The 17,833-nt window shown below is 36.6% G+C and overlaps 1 protein-coding gene across 5 annotated transcripts in view; it reads right to left on the reverse strand.

Annotated features, from left to right (window-relative positions):
* The window catches only part of LOC143255038 (somatostatin receptor type 5-like), a 180,598-nt gene that overhangs the window by 64,270 nt on the left and 98,495 nt on the right, over positions 1-17,833 (reverse strand). For 4 of the 5 annotated variants that reach the window (XM_076510057.1, XM_076510056.1, XM_076510059.1 and 1 more), the window contains exon 2: positions 4,616-4,772. The gene's annotated coding sequence lies outside the window, so the exon portion shown is untranslated. Of the gene's footprint in view, positions 1-4,449; positions 4,507-4,615; positions 4,773-17,833 lie in introns of all 5 variants that reach the window. The other variant, XM_076510060.1, reaches the window with a different exon arrangement.

Raw genomic sequence — 17,833 nt, forward strand, 5'->3', positions numbered from 1 at the left:
CTTGCCGGACAACCCTTCGAATCCTCCTGCTCAACGCTGACGAAAGTTTCTTGGGCCGACCACTTTAAATTCTCGTTTCGTATCCCTCAGGGTCTTTTAAGAAATTTGCCACAGCAGTTTTACAACGACCAATCTCACCAGCGATAACACGTTGAGAGAGACCTTGCTTTTGCAGCTCGACAATTCTGCCACGTTCAAACTCTGCGAACGTTTTAGCCTTTGCCATGTTTTTATCCAATGTAACACAGAAGATGTCGGTGGGAGATGTTGACAACGCTAATGCTTGAACTCAAATGACTAAATTTCGTTACGTGTTTACCAATTAACGCTTCGTTTCAGTGTGGTCTTCAACTTTTGACCAGCTAGTATTTAGGCTAATTTCATAGTGTTCAGATTTTCCCTATTAAATGTTAAAAATGTTTTTTTTTTATTTTCCCTTTTCTTATTTTCATCTTTCGAAACTCTACTCAAATAAGTGGTTGAGTCTAACAACGCAAAATGCATATTTTTTCTTTATGTTCATTGGCCTTAAGATTTTGGCCAGCAGTGTATGTATTTTAGTTCGCAACATATTTTAAAACATCAAACTTTTTTTTAATGAATGATAAGCTTCCATTGGAATGTTTGGGTGTTAAAGATGGGTTTGAAAATGACTATTTTGTCAACAATACTTAATATTTGTTTCATGCTATAACTCAACAATGTACTTGAATAAGAGAGAACATTCTAATATAATAATAAAAAGGTAAACAATGATTTTACAAAGGAAGATCACACAAATGTTCTGTTGAATCATGTAGTATGTTCCACCATCAATAGAATTCTTCCTTATGGTTATAAATCAATGTTAGCCAACCTAATATTAACTCGATAATACAGCTTTATTGATTCATTACTGGTGTACCCATTCCCTCGTCGTAAGTTATGTTAAATTTATAATTAATGAAAGGTTACCTTAGAATATGTAAAGTTTGTTACCTTATATGTAATTGTAAAAACTGCAAAATACAAAATATGAAACCACAAATTTGTATATATCTCTGCACTGACCCACCAAACTTGCATGTCGAATTTGGTAAGGACCCATCAAGAGAAGGACGAAGTACTGGTTAAAAAATAAACGCCCATAAAAACTACAAAACACAAAAGTAAAAATCTGTATGTACCCCCCGCATGGACCTAATGAACTTCCAAACAGATTTTGAAAAATGATCCATCTACACCCTGTGATGTAGTGAGATGGATACACAACATACACTATTACACAGAGTGTTTGAAAATGAATACACCAAAAATAAAGAAAAATAACTTTATTGTTATTTGAGATAACAGCAAACATTGAATATAATTACATTAGTCGGGTTATAAGTTATAGTTTTAATAACTAATGGACTTCTAAAAGTCTTGCATCATTCGTTCTAATTACACTAATTTTGCGTTAAAATTCTGATAATTTGGTTTGGTTTGTTTTGAATTTTGCGCAAAGCTACATGAGAACTATCTGCGCTATCCATCCCTAATTTAGCAGTGTAAAACTAGAGGGAAGGCAGCTAGTCATCACCACCACCGTCAACTCTTGAGCTACTCTTTTTTTAAGAACGAATAGTGTAAGTGACCGTCGCATTATAACGCCCCCACGGCTGAAAAAGTGAGCATGTTTGGTGCGACAAGGTTCGAACCCGCGACCCTCAGATTACGAGTCGAGTGCCTTAATCACCTGGCCATGCCAGGCCTCAAATTCTGATAAAGCATTTTCCAACACAGCAGTAGGGATGGATAAAACAGTATCACGAATCAATAAGGATGGATAAGATAGCATCAGGAATCAGTAAAGATGGAGAAGATAGCATCACGAATCAGTAAAGATGGATAAGATAGTATCATGAATCAGTCAGGATGGATAAGATAGCATCACGGATCCCATGTTTCAGTTCTTCAAGGTCTCTTCGTTTGTTATGCTAGATTTTTGTTTTCAAAAAGCCCCAGAGAAGAGAACCTAAATTAATTAAATCAGGGGAACAAACGGACCATTTGGTAGGTCCTCCCCTACCAATCCAATCCTTTTGAATAATCTAGTTTAAAAACACTTTAACGAATCAAGCAATATGAGGTGGTGCTCCATCCTGTTGGGAGATAGATCTCTGTAAGAAGCTAGGAGTTGTGAAATAAAGAATTCTTGTAGCATGTGTTGATACAAATTTCCAGTAGTAGTTTTCCCGCTGGTACAGCGGTAAGTCTACAGATTTACAAAGCTAAATTCAGGGGTTCGATTCCCCTCGGTGGATTCAGCAGATAGCCCAATGTGGCTTTGTTGTAAGAAAAACACACACACTCGTTCGTCAATGAAACAAGAACAAAACAAAACTTTCTTTTTCTTCCTTACAATATCTCCTTTTCATACTTTATTTTCCAGAAAGTGAGGTACGGTATCCTTTACTCCACCTCACTTTATTTTATTTATAAGCAACCCTAAAACACTCCAGCTGGACAAATTCTGCACTTACACCACCTCCCATCAGTTTTCCCCGAAATTAATCACACTTGCCAATTAAAGATACTCACAACTGTTATTCTGGCATTCGGTTTATATAAGTAATCGTAATACGTTTTGTGTGTGTGTGTGTTCCAGAAGTCCAGATGAGCTATGGTACTTAGAAAACGCGTCGTCACCAATGGATGTGGCGGACATAATATTGTCGATAAATGACAATATGTTTTGTTTTTAAAATCCCTTATGGGCCGAATAAAACTACAGTGTTTAAAATACAATAAGCCTTAATACAATAATGGTTTTGGGACAAACATCACTGATTATTCTCACAAAATTACCTCTATAATATCGTGCCCCCTAGTCACACAACAGCATGTCTATGGACTTAAATCGTTAGAAACTGGATTTCGATACCCGTGGTGGGCAGAGCACGGATAGCCTATTGTGTAGTTTTGCGCTTAATTACAAACAGACAATCTGTAATATCGCATGTTTTATATCTTTCTCAGGCGCCGTTCGTCTCGAATAATGCTCGGGTTATTGTTGGTTTGTTTTTTACAAACTATGTAAAAACTTTTCCATTAAACTTGAGTTTCATCGTCATGTTGTAGCATATCCATCTAAACAATTACAAAGTCATGTTTCTTAACAGAAATAACCTGTGACAAAGGTCACCGTACTGTTTGAATACCAATTTAAAAGACAAGATACTCAAGGAATGTTGCGTTAGGTATGTATAGTATTGGGCTCTAGTAAGTAAATTTAAAAAAGACAACATAATAAAGGTATATTTTATCTTATCTACTGATATAAAGGCTATGTTTCACGTTCCATTTTAAACAGATTTTACGGTAAAAAACCCGAAACATATACTAAGCCTTGCTATAAGCATATTTCACAGTTTGGTTTGCTCATTGACTTGACGTAAATAGATCTATAAGTCTAGCTACTAGAACATTGTTATTATGTTCACGTTATTATGAGCACAATTTCTGAGAGAAAAATCTGTTGTAACGAGTCAAATCCTGTCTAATAACCGGTATGTATATTTAAAGCATAAGGCATCAACGTAAAGTTAGACAACTCTTTTTAGCGTTCTATAATACGAATGTCCGACAAACACTATTGTTTCAAACCAAACTGTTACGAAGAATGCAATGTTATTGTTATTAACAATGTCTAAACGTTTCTTTTTTACAGATTTGTGTAATTTATTATGATTCATGTGAAGTTTACGACTTGAAACGGCAAATAGTGTTGTCCAGCTAACACGAGTTAGATCATCCATGAAAAATACGTGATTAAGGTTTTCAACGTGAGCGCCACCTAGCTTCATATAATTGAAGTCCGTTTTTTATAGAGTTTATCCATTATTGTAACTTAAAATCAATGCTATCAGAGGCATTGAATTCCCACTGTAAGATCAAACTCAGAGAGCTCTACGTTCTTATAACAAGATAGCAGTATAGCAGAAAACGTTCTGGGTCGCCATGGGAATATTACTTTGTATTTCCAATGCGTAAGCATAAAAAAAAAACTAAACAAATTTAAAGTGTAGAACACAATAATCCAACTACTTTAAATAATGTAACATCTTTTCTAATGAGCAAGATAACAAAGCCCTTATCTAGTGATTTTATTTCTATTACATTCTAATTACACGTGGACTGATTGTTTAGTAATTGCTAACATCTAGCGTAAATAACAGAAGTTATTTACTCAAAAACTCAGGAATTTGAACGAACATGGAAATATCCTATTTCTTTTTGTTGGTGGTGATTAATACACGAATTTGGGAAAGAATTGTCCTAAATTCCTCTGTAACGCAAGGGCTAATAACATAATAGATACTGCTACATGAGGCCTAGCTCACGACACCATTTTCTTGTAAAGAAACACGAAAAAAAAAGCTGCCCATTACATTTGCTCTCTTACAGAAATGAGAAACACAAACTCACCAAAAGACAAAGTTGTTATTATTATGACGTGTCTGCTGATATAGTGGGTGAGGTGTACTATAAATATAACAAATGAAACTTTAATAGTAAACTGTTATTACGGGTATATTTTCACCAGAAAAATATAAAACTGAATTGAGAACAAAAGCAGATATTATAAGCCTACCTCGAGAGATCTTCTTCCCGCCTTTGCACTCAGAGTATCGGATCTGCGACTGCTCGCAATTTCAGAACGAGCGCTTCTCGAGCTTCACGCTGTTTTTCGTTAGTGATATTCGTGTGTTCAAACGTCGCCGTTGCTAGCGCGTCATCTAGTGGAATATCTGGAAAACATTGAGATATATACAATCATAACAGCAAGCATGCGTCAACAAGATGATTAGAAAAAGGTTTTTCTATCAACGGAACATTTATAAGATAATTGGTTTTAGCAGATGAAAATATAACAAGCATCTATTAATGGACCAAAGACAACCAACTGACAAACGGAATGACTTACGTTTAAATAATAAAATATCATTCGTAATTTTATCGAATAACTGAACACATCAAATGTTTACTGATAGAAGTACTTATTAAAATACACATAAATGTATTAACATAATTGTGTATATTATTATTATGTGTCATTATTCTCACAGCTCTAAAAGTATTCACGCCTCTCCAACAACAACTGAATGAGATGTATCATATAATTCAATACATCACAAACTCTAGTTTTATTGACTTACTTCATAAGTAGCGAAACTATTTTCACAAGAGTTTCTTTGTAATTAAGCATAAAACTACACAAGGGGATGTCAATGTTCTTCCCACCAAGGGTATTGAAACCTGTCTTTAACGTAGTAAGTCCACAGACACCGCCGTGCTACTGGTGATGGTGGTGAGGGAAAGACATTTTCACGAGAGCTACGCAGATTATTCAAACAACAGTTAACGTGATATAGATAGCTTCCCTGTTAACGTCCTTTAACGCTCATTATCATGTCGTCTTCGATATCCATTTAAGTAACTAAACGTTTTTTGTTGTTGTTGTTGTTGTTGTTGTTGCAACAGTACCGCAGTGTTCACTGTTTATCACGCCATCTTCGTTTTAGGACTAAGCTGCAAAACTGGTTACCAACATTCTGTCTACCGCAGGGAAGCGAACTGAGGACCTGAGAGTTGTGAGACCACTTACTTATTACCGGTGACCCACCAATAGTTATTTTGTTTACCAGATGTTTCGTCATGGATCTAGTTTCAATATATTATAGCGTGAAAGAAATTTCAGAAAAAAACAACAACAACGTATAACTGTTTCGTTATCTCGATATTGTAATTAATGTTACAGTCTTATGTATAAAATTTGATTGCCTAAAATTATTAGCAAATAATTTATTACAGAATATTACTGACTAGTTTCTTTTTAATGATATTGTTTCTGGCAAAATTCTAATTGTTTTGTTTTGTTTAACATAAATAGGCCCAGCATGAGCAGGTGGGTTAAAGCGTTTGACTCGTAATCTGAGGGTCACACCAAACATGCTCGCCCTTTCAGCCGTGGGGGCGTTATAATATGACCGTCAATCCCACTATTTGTTATTAAAAGAGTAGCCCAAGAATTGGCTGCGGTGGGTGGTGATGAGTAGCTGCCTTCCCTCTTGTCTCACACTGCAGAATTAGGGACGGCTAGCGCAGATAACCCTCGAGTAGCTTTGCGCGAAATTCAAAAACAAACAAACGTAAATATTGATTAGTTTTCAAGATAACCCAATGAAATAAGAAAAACAAATCTAACACAAGTACACATGTTTAAGTAAGAAAAGTAGGACCATATTAATTTCTAACTTTCTAACAAAGAAAACCAAGAGTTTTCTAACATATTTTTAAAACATTGATACGAGACTTCCCATTCATGCTTTTTAATATTAGCGTTAATTGTAACAATGCAAGTATGACATACTTGTATCACAAATATTGCAAAGTGAACTAGATTCCATGTTATACAGTACCTTATTGGTCTATTAAATGTTTCCACGTATCAGTCATGTTTTTCACTACAGTTTGGTTGTTTGAAGTTAAGCACAAAGTTACCACAATGGGTTATCTGTGCTCTGACCACCACGGGTATCTAGACACGGTTTCTAGCGTTGGAATCGGTAGGTATCCTGCTGTGCCGCTGGAGGGGGCTTCACCACAGTATATATGTTTTCTTGTAGCAAAGCCACATCGGGCTATCTGCTGCGCCCACCGAAGGGAATCGAACCCCTGATTTTAGCGTTGTAAATCAGTAGATTTACCGCTGTACCAGCGGGGAACACTTCACTACAGAAATGGCACAGTTTTCAACATACAATACGTTAATAATGTATCAAGTTTAACATTTCTACGCTTGTACCACGTGCTTTTTCATTACAAAAATAGCACGTGTTCGAAACGAAAGATATATTTGCTTCTTACATTTTCTTTACGAAATTTTAGTATTCAAAATTTACGTTTTTCTTTAAGTTAAAACAAATGTTTGCTACATATCTAGAATATTATCTTAGTTGATTTGGTTTTGTTTTGAATTTCGCGTAAAGCTACTTGAGGACTATCTGCGCTAGCCCTCCCTAATTTAGCAGTGTAAGACTAGAGGGAAGGCAGCTATTCATCAACACCCACCGCCAATTCTTGGGCTACTTTTTTATCAACGAATAGTGGGATTGACCGTAACTTTATAACGTCCCCACGGCTGAAAAGGCGAGCATGGTTAGTGTGACAGGAATTCTATGTTAGTTCTCTAATGATAGTCTAAGTAATCAGATAAATTGGAAAAGTAAATTGAGTCCGTTATAACGCGGATAAATGGTAACGAATTTAATCGATTTGTTTTGTGTGTTTTTTTACTAATCTTAATTAAGAATTATTCACGAGTGTCTAATTACTACTAAATTATACGCTAGAATTGTTTTACATGGAATGCGTTTGTTTAACTAAATGCGAATATTACATTTTGTGTTTTTTGTGTTATTAACTAACTGCAGTTAGTGTAAGTTTTGGTAAATAAGGTAAATGAAAGCCACAAAAATCACGAAAAACGTTTTAATTACATTACAAGAAGCGAATAATTGTAAAATTAACTTCACTTGACTTATCAACATGCCAGGCATGGTCAGGTGGATAAGGCACTCGACTCGTCATCTGAGGGTCGCGGGTTCGAATCTTCCTTGCACCAAACATGCTCGCCCTTTAAACCGTAGGTGCGTTATAATGTGACGGTCATTCCCATTATTCGTTGGTAAAAGAGTAGCCCAAGAGTTGGTCTTACACTGGAAAATTAGGGACAACTAGCTCACATAGCCCTCGTGTAGCTTTGCGCAAAATTCCAAACTAACCAAACCTTATCAACATCGTCTTTGATATTTCTATTACTGGTTGTAATGAAGTGATTATCAAGTTAAAATGGGCTGTCTGTGTTCTGCCCACCACCGGTGTCGAAACCCGGTTCCTAGGGGGTGTGAGTCTGCAGAGAAACCTCTGTGCCACTGAGGGGGGTAGGCTTAAAATGGGGTATTCAGTTAACTTGTTTACTGTTCTCTTCTTTTTAAAAAAGAAATAAAAACCACAGTATTCGAGAATTGTAAATGGCTTTAGTAACTAAATGCAGTTGGTATTTTTAACTTAAACCGCAACGTATACGACAGATTGTGTCAACTCCCATGTCAGAGATCCCGTGGTTCAAGGATAGCCATCTGTAATTTAGAACTACTACTCAGAGGAATGAAAACAAACCAGTAGCTCCTTACGGCAACATGGCTATTCCTAATCCAATAAGATTGATTGCCACAGTTACAACTTTCTCACAGCTCGAACCTTAGACGTTTCTGTCAACAGCCGAACACTAAAGTAACATTTTCCAGGTTAGATACTGGTTAGAGATAAGTATCTGGTGTTGCTTGATGAATAAAGGATAACAAGTACGTTGTTCTATTTGTTTATCTCTTCCTTTTAGGACAACATTACGTAACGGAAATCTAACCTCGAATTTGAGGACTAAAAAATATGAACAACAATATGGCCGCACGGTGTAACAAACAGAATGAAAAAAACAAACACGTTTTGATGTGTGTTCCAATATAGGCCTAACTACATTTACATCTGGGATACTTTGTGCATGAAACATTATAATGTATAATACTACCACTCCTGCAAAACAAAGTGTTGTAAGCCAGTTTTTAGACAATCTCTAAAATCTTCTTTGCGTTTGTGCTGTCTTGTTTCCATAACTATAGTATAGATGTAGTTTTTACATTATTTTAAAGGATAACCATACAACATTTTGAGTTTCGCGCAATGCCACACGTGGGCTATCTGCGCTATCCGTGAAACTTTAAAGGGAAAGTAGATAGTCTTTACTACCCACCGTCAGCTTTTGGTCTACTCTTTTTACAAACGAATAGCGGGATTGATAGTTATATTATAACGCCCCAAGACTGAAAGGCAAGCATCTTCAGTGTGACGGGATTCAAACCCGCGACCCTCAGATGAATAATTTTTGAAACACTTCCGAACATACCAAGCTAAGTGTTTAAAGCAAATTGAAAATAGATCTGGCTATCAGTAATCATATATAAAATGTCTTACGTTTCTATTTATAGACATACGAATGTCAGTTTGGTACCTTAATCGCTAAAGGTACCTTGGACGTAAATCCAATAATATTAATAATAAAATTAGAACATTTTATGAACATTTATTATTTATTGGTCCATTTCAATACACTCAATATTCGTGTTTTCATTTTAATATTAGGACAGTGTATAAAACATTAACTTCCACGGCTAAGGTACTATTTGAATGTATGATAAGCTAGAGACATTCTCTTAGCGTTTGAAGTCATTCTGCTTTAACCAACAAGTAGAAAATATTGTTTGTTTCAGAATTCAATCATAATAATAAATATAAAGGTTATTTTTTTCTTTTAGTGTCAAAAATTTACTGTTAATTTCATCCTTTAAATTAAACACAGTTAAAGTTTATTTGTTTTATGAATTTCGCGCAAAGCTACTCGAGGGCTATCTGCGCTAGCCGTCCCTAATTTAGCAGTGTAAGACTAGAGGGAAGGCAGCTAGTCATCACCATCCACCGCCAACTCTTGGGCTACTCTTTTACCAACGAATGGTGGGATTGACCGTCACTTTATAACGCCCTCATGGCTTAAAGGGCAAGCATGTTTGGTGTGACGGGGATTCGAACCCGTGACTCTCGGATTAAGAGTCGAACGCCTTAACACACTTGACCATGCCGGGCCCTACAGTTAAAGAAATGACTCATATATACAAACCATGAACGTTGACTTTTAAAATTTCGGATAAAGTTTTTGTGAAACTTTGTGAACTTCCTAAAATCATACATTACACTATTAATTCTTCATTTTTTCACAATAAATGTATTTCAAGTCAAACATAATAATCGATAAGCAACGCAATCATCTTCTTCCTACGATTCACATAATTAAAAAACCCCACAAAGAATCAAGTATACATGTAACGATTTTTCACATCAACGTTCATTACGTTACCAAATGAAACGACTCAGTGCTGGGTAGAATTTATAGAGGTCAGTAGCTGTAAATGTAAGTGAAAATGTTGCAATGAAGAAGGAAAGCACGATCCTCTGAAGAGATGTGGTTATTGGATACGGCATTGGTAACACGAATCCTCGAGATGTTGAAACTGATCTGGTCTTATCTAAGACCACTGTTGGCAAAGGGAAAAAAGATTAAAGAACATTGCATATGCCATACGGAAAACTGGCTCAGTACCAGATTAATTACTCGTGGTTCCACTCGATCTTTGTAAAGTACTGAGAAATTAAAACGCTGACTGTCCGCTCGAGACTTTAGGAAGAATCTACATTGCTTTGTGTACAAGATGGACTGCACTCCTTAAGCTACTTCTCACACAGATATTGGAAATAAATGTGCCTTGATCGTCGAACACATTGACCAAGTAAATGGGAAACAACAAGTGCCATGACCAGGGCCCTCCAGTGGCTCAACGGTATGTCTGCGGAATTACAACGCTGAAAACCGGGTTTCGATACCCGTGATGGGCAGAGCACAGATAGCCCATTGTGTAGCTTTGTGCTTAATTCAAAACAACAACAACAACTATGACCAATTATTTGCTTGATGAGGCCCTGCATGGCTAGGTGGTTAAGGCGATGGATTCGTAATCTGAAGGTCGCAGGTTCGAATTCCCGTCACACCCAAAAAGTTCGCCCTTCTAAGATCTGCTATCACAAACGACACGCCCCCATTCGTGGTACAGCGGCATGTCCGTAGACTAATACTGTTAGGAATCGGATTTCGATACCCGTGGTGGGCAAAGCACAGGTAGCCCTTTGTATAGCTTTGCGTTGAAATACAAACCCAAATTACGTTACTTCTAAAGTTTGCTGTCACAAACGACACCACTTCTTTATTCTGCTCTCATACACGATACATGAACCTTTAAGGTGAATTTTTTTCCATTACCTTAGTATCTAGATAAATATCTCTGACATAAATAAAGCTGTTTAATGGATACTAATTTATTTTTTGTATTTAACTTTAATTTTCGATACTCTGCGTAAAATTACATGTTAGATTTTGATTGAAGTCTGTTTCAGATAGTAACAAACCTAACTACAATGATAAAATGTTTACAAGATAGCGGTCGCTAGTAGACAATATAAAGCAAACATTTATCTTTCTTATCATGATTTACTTTGCACTATTAGGACAGTCGTAACACAGAAGGTCGCGTTTCCTCTGCCATAAGTAACATTCTAAGAAAACACACTAAAAATGACTAAGATAATAAAAAAGCTTTAGTTTAGTGGTATATAAGTATTTCAGAGTCATCTCAATAAAATAACATTCCCAATAAATTATATTACAACGTATGACAATTACAGAAAATTAGCTTTACAGATCTAAAAGGCATTGTTACGAACTGGTGTCTCAGAGGTTGCGTTCAGTTTATAATTGGCCGGAACAATCTTGAAATAATGTTAGACATTGCATGTAATTTTTACATTGCTGTGACCCAACAAGTACTCACAAGATAATATTTTGTTATACCACTGTGTCACTAGGGGTCCAAAACACGTATAAAGAAATTACAGTTCACATGTCACAAGGATTCTCTACTCATATTCTTCAAATTATAGCACTGTATGAAAGGGTTATTTTTTCTTTCTCTAAGTGAAAAATGACTATAAGTCAACCACTGAAGAAGTTTGGTGGTTTTCTCTTTGGAGTGATCACCAGAACGTGAAACGCCAAAGATCACTTCACGCTAGATTCGAGTGAACATTTAGTCTGACAACAGACAACTTCTTTACATAGATATTCCGCTTGAAACATTTTAAATTCAATTTGTCAACCTGAGTGAAAATTAATACGATCATGTCTACGAGCACAGGACTGAGAATAAGTTGTTGTTTTTGTTGTTGGATTTCTGGAAAAACTAGCTGTCAACAACACCCACTGCCATCTCTTGAGCTACCCTCTAGTGATATTTCCAAATGACGAGATTCGAACCCATGATCCACAGGTTAGGGGTCGATTTCCCTAACCATCAGGCCACACCAGGCATGAGAAATAATTATGGATACGATAGTGTTATGTTCTGCAGTTTTTTTGTTGTGGTTGTTTTCTATTTGGAACGTTGATCCAGTATTAAGTAAACTATGAGTTTATGTGGAAAATCACTGATGTGACGAACGTAACATCCATTTAAATTTCTAGAGAAAAAAAGAACGTAAGAGAGTTAATACACATTTAAATATTTGTATCATTTTTGGAAAAAAGTCATATAGGGCTGAATTAATCAACAAAGCCAGGTCTTAAGAGATTCACTGGTTAAATATTTCAGGCTATTATAAAAATATTATTTACTATTAACGTAGCTTAAGTAATTTCTTACCAAAGAAAATAAGGAAAGTCGTTATTTTCATCTCTCACTTCGTAGGCCTAACATGGCCAGGTGAGTAAAGGCGTTCGACTCGTAATCTGACGGTCGCGAGTTCGAATCCCGGTCGCACCAAACGTGCTCGTCCTTTCAGACGTAAGGGCGTTATAATGTGACGGTCAATCCTACTATTCGTTGGTAAAAGAGTAGCCCAAGAGTTGGCGGTGGATGGTGATGTCTAGCTGCCCTCCCTCTAGTCTACTGCAGATAGCCCTTGAGTAGCACCCCCCCGCTAGTACAGCGTTATGTTTACGGATTTACAACGCTAAAATCAGGGTTTCGATTCCCCTCGGTGGGCTCAGCAGATAGCCTGATGTGGCTTTGCTTTTAAAAAACACACACACACACACACCTTGAATAGCTTTGCGCGAAGTTCAAAAAGAAACTCTCTCTTCGTAATTTCATGTTAGCCAACCATGAATAAAGTCTCCTGGCGTACGAGCTTAAAATTAATGGCTTATAAAGCTAGAAATCGGGGATTTAATCCTCGCGGTGAACTGAGCACAGATAGTCTATCTATTCAACTCCAAACCAAAAGTGAGAAAAACAACCAACGTATTCGCCACTTAAGACACATGAGAGTATTTTGTTACTTTGGTAGAAGAACATCTATTATGTTACACGCTTCATGAAAGAGAATGTTATTTTTATCGTAGTATGCAGTGAAATGAAGAAATGGTTAATTTCCATACACACATACATACACATAAATAAAGGCTGCAAGTCTTGTTTGAAGTTTACTCCCTTAGCTTACTTACACGTGGGTAATAAAAACTGTTGTCTTGAAGCACGTAATGAGAGAGTAACTCTCCAAGTAATGAAAACTTTTCTACTATCCTCATGCAGGTTCAATAAGTGTAGTTGGGTATGGCCTGAATTTAGTTGGTTAGGTTGAAATTGGCATGATTAATCAACTGATGGTGGCTAGATTTAAATCACACTAACGTTAGTTTTGGTATAGGTGTGTTGCGGCAGTCGTTACTCAGAACTGGAAGAACGTTTTGTAGATGAATCTCTAGACTAGCTTGTAATTAAAACACGATAACTATTCTACCTCACACACACATACACGTTGCAATTAAGAGATTATCATACCTCCTCCCAAACACACCTACAAATAGTAATTAAGAAACGATCACACACCCTCATCAGAAACGATCATTTCCCGCAAAATAAAAAAGCACATGATAATTAAGATACAATCACACACCCCCCTCCTCAGAAAGGATCATCCTCCCCTCAAAAAACAAAACACACGACAGTTGAGAAACGTCCACGCCCTCCTCACACACGCACAAGTAACACTGTGTAACCTGCCTCTCTCGTAGAAACATTATGTTTCTCCATTTACTCTACTGTGTGAAAATAATGAAATAAACATTTACAAGATTGTCAATGTGCAAAATGTTCCGCTCCCAATTATTCAAATTTTCTATATTGTCACTTCGTTTTTGTTCATACAGTCTTATACACGTGGATACCGTCTAAACACACGGCACTTCGTCCAACTGTGAAGTCTGGTATCGAGCGAGATAGTGGCTAAAGAGAAACGTTGAGAATACCACAAATAAAGGCTTACCGAAACACCAGGAAGTGCCTATAAAACTGGCTTCTGTGCCTATGGAGACCAACAAAAATCACATTCTTAGAACGTGGAAAATATCCAAAAGAAAGTTTTTCAATATGATATAGATATCTGTAGAGTCTTGAACGTGGAATAGACACCAAAGCCTATCTTCGTATGTTGACTAGATTGTATTGTTGTAGTTCGGAGGTTTATATCTCAGTACTCCTATCTTTGGACTAAATGTTTTTGGTGCGTTTGGGGTTTAAAGCTACTTTTGTCATACAATAACAAACCCCACAAAGTTATTGTTCCTTTGAAAAAGGTTTTATCTGAATTTCGTGTCAATGCTTGAACGAAAATATTAAACTAGAATCAAATGAAAGTCAACTCACCAAAACTTGTTGCCCTAAAAGTGGTCGTTACAGCCCAGAGTTAATTAGGACCTAGATCATTTGCTTTGCCAGGATAATGTCAACGTAACAAAACATACCACGTGTCACAACAAACTAAAAGTTCACGGGCAGGGTTAAGTCAACATGTGAACAGAAACTTAAAATTAAACCTTAGATACATTGATAAAAAATCCTTAAAACTAAAAAGAAAGGTACCAAAGATTTTCATCCACCTGTAGCCCGCCACCTGGTGGTCAGTCAAGCAAGAAAAATCAACTAACATTGAACGATTATGTTATGCTCTTAAAACCCATCAGCATCGAAATTACGAAAAGAAAACCATTCTGACAACGTGGATTCGGAACTTTAACAATATTTCTCGGTTTGCGTTAATTTATGTTTAAACACAAACGAGTTTCCAAAAAACAATTACATTTCATTCTCTACTTATGTTATCAAATTTTAAAACTCGGTTGATTTATATGGAAAGAAATCAGCAAAACTAAAGAAAAAATACTAAGGTTGAAAAAAAAACTCCAAGGGTTTTGATATTTGCATAAATGATTTGAATACTATATTCTGACGAAACCCAACGAAGTAAAAATATTTCTGGTTTTTGTCCAACCGTGACAGACTTAATTTCTGAGTGAATTGCTTAGATTGTAGGATCGAAGGATTATTACGTTATTAATTTTTAAAGATATTTCACATAACCACAGTTCGTGATGGATTCTATTAAGGAACTTCGACTATTTTATAAAATCCACAGTACTTCGATCGTGACGAAAGTCTAACCCATAGAATTGCCCGGTATGGCCAGGTGGTTAAGGCACTCGACTCGTAATCTGAGGGTCGCGGGTTCAAATTCCCATAACTCCAAATATGCTCGCTCTTTCAGCCGTGGGGGTGTTATAATGTTACGTTCAATCCCACTATTTGGTTGGTAAAAGAGTAACCCAAGAGTTGGCGGTGGGTGGTGAGCTGCCTTCCCTCTAGTCTTATAGTGCAAAATTAGGGACGGTTAGCGCAGATAGCCCTCGTGTAGCTTTGCCCGAAATTCAAAACAAACCAAACCCATAGATCTCTTAGTATTTACGCAGAGGATCCCAAGTAAATCCAAATCTTAATAAAGGAACACAAGATCTTGGATACTGCATTATTACTTAATTCGTGCACTTCTAAAGTGTTTCACGACAAAACAATTGGGATAGTTTAGGCTTAATGAAGGACGTTTTTACTTTTTCAACCGGTATTTTCATATCATGTTCTTTGAAATGTATAAAGTTAACTCATCTTCTCAATGTTTAGATTAAATTTGTTTCATACTTGCAAAGATTAAAATAAGATAAGCAAATTATTAAGCCTGCAATTACATTTTCTTATATTTACGATATTAATACAATGAAATAATCAATACTTATGATATTACACATTAAGCTAACCTCGAAGCGCGGTACAGTGGTTAGCGTGCAAGACGTTGACTGCGCCCAGTTAAAGGCCCAAAGAAATCACGCTCAACACTAGCGAACCATGAGTGCGTCATAAGAGCAACCGTCAATTCCCATTGTTCGGTCTCACAGCAGTAGCCCAATATCAGTCGTGGATAATGTTGACTAGTGGTCTTTCCACTTGTCTATAATCTTAAAACTTCACGCGGCCCGTGCATACTGTCCTCGCGCAAATAACCTTGTGATAAATCCAAACAGACAAGCCTTCATTAAATATGTTTGTTTGTTTGTTCTTAAACCCAGAGTTACACAATGAGGTGTCGGTGCTGTGTTTGTTTGTTTTGAATTTCGTGCAAAGCTACACGATGGCTATCTACACTAGCCGTCCCTAATTTAGCATTGTAAGACTACAGGTAAAGCAGCTAGTCATCACCACCCACCGCCAACTCTTGGGCTACTCTTTTACCAACGAATAGTGGAATTGAACGTACTTTATAACGCCCCACGGCTGAAAGGGTGAGCATGTTTGGTGTGACGGGGATTTGAACTCGGGATCCTCATATTACAAATCGAGTGCCTTAACCACCTGGCCATACCAGGCGTAACAGTGCTGTGTCAGCCGCGGTTATCCAAATCCAATTGTTAGCCCTCAGATGTATATACGACCTCTACAGAGTCCATTAGGAATGTAGTTAGGCTCCACACGTAGGGAAAACAGCTAAGTCTATGTAGCAAGTTTAACATTGTTGAGGCTTAAACCTTTGACTTTCATATCTACGTTCCATCTCCTTAATCATTAGTATACCTCTTCAATTTGTTTGTCGATTGACCAACGGTAAACTTCCAAACCTATGTCACTAAGACCTGAGATTCGATTTTCCACTGTGGACTGAGCGACGTTAATCTGTAGTGCAGGCTTGCGTAAAAGAAAACAACCATTAATTAACCTTCAGCCTATAAAAGTGCAAACAAATTTATATTACCTAGTCATTTTGAAGAGCGACTATATCGCACTGTGTTGTTGTTATTGTCTATTTTGACAGCTTACATAACATCACATTTTTCTCCTTTTAATATTTCATCACGTTTTCAAAATATATTGACATACATATTGTCGCTACGTGAAGTGATTTACTATAAAAATACATTACATCAAAATCAAGAAAAAACACTTAATATTCTCATATTTTTCGTGTCTGCTATCTTTATTTCTAAGGGATTTTATGGATTCGATTTTATCACAAGTAAGTTTTCTTCCTCTCATATACTCTTATTCATTACTGCTGTTCTGTTTTCTAAGACTTAAATAAAATAATCCTTAACAGTTTAAGCTTATTAGTGGATCTTAGACGAAGTCGCTTCTCCAAATAGTGTCAAGAAGTGAATAATTAATAAGGTACACATTCGAGGCTTACTATCCATCGAGTTTGTAGTCATTTAGTTTCTTAAGTAAAAAAATATATCAATACAAGTAGAAGGAAAACATCATTTGTTTATAAAATAATATTTTTAATCTTTCATGCTGCTCGGCAAGGGAATTTTTGTAAAGGCTTAGAATGGTTTGGTTTGTTTTGAATTTCGCGCAGAGCTACACGAGGGCTATATGCGCAAGCTGTCCCTTATTTAGTAGTGTAAGGCTAGAGGGAAGGCAGCTAGTCATCACCACCTACCGCCAACTCTTGGGCTACTCTTTTACCAACCAATAGTGGGATTGACTGTAACTTTATAACGCCCCCACGGCTGAAAGGTCGAGCATGTTTGGTATGACTGAGATTCGAACCCGCGATCCTCAGATTACAAATCGAGTACCTTAATCACCTGCGGTAAAAACATCAGTGGTAAAAACAAGTTTGAACTAACCTCACGATAATCCAAGCTTACTAAATTTCAATAAAAGATTTCGATATACCATCAAATGTTATTTCTTTTCTCATTCTGACCATAAGATATAGATATTTTAACAATGTCATAAATTTAAAATGGCCAACTTTTAGC

The sequence above is a fragment of the Tachypleus tridentatus genome, chromosome 7 (genome assembly GCF_004210375.1).
Source record: "Tachypleus tridentatus isolate NWPU-2018 chromosome 7, ASM421037v1, whole genome shotgun sequence".
NCBI classification, from domain to species: domain Eukaryota; kingdom Metazoa; phylum Arthropoda; class Merostomata; order Xiphosura; family Limulidae; genus Tachypleus; species Tachypleus tridentatus.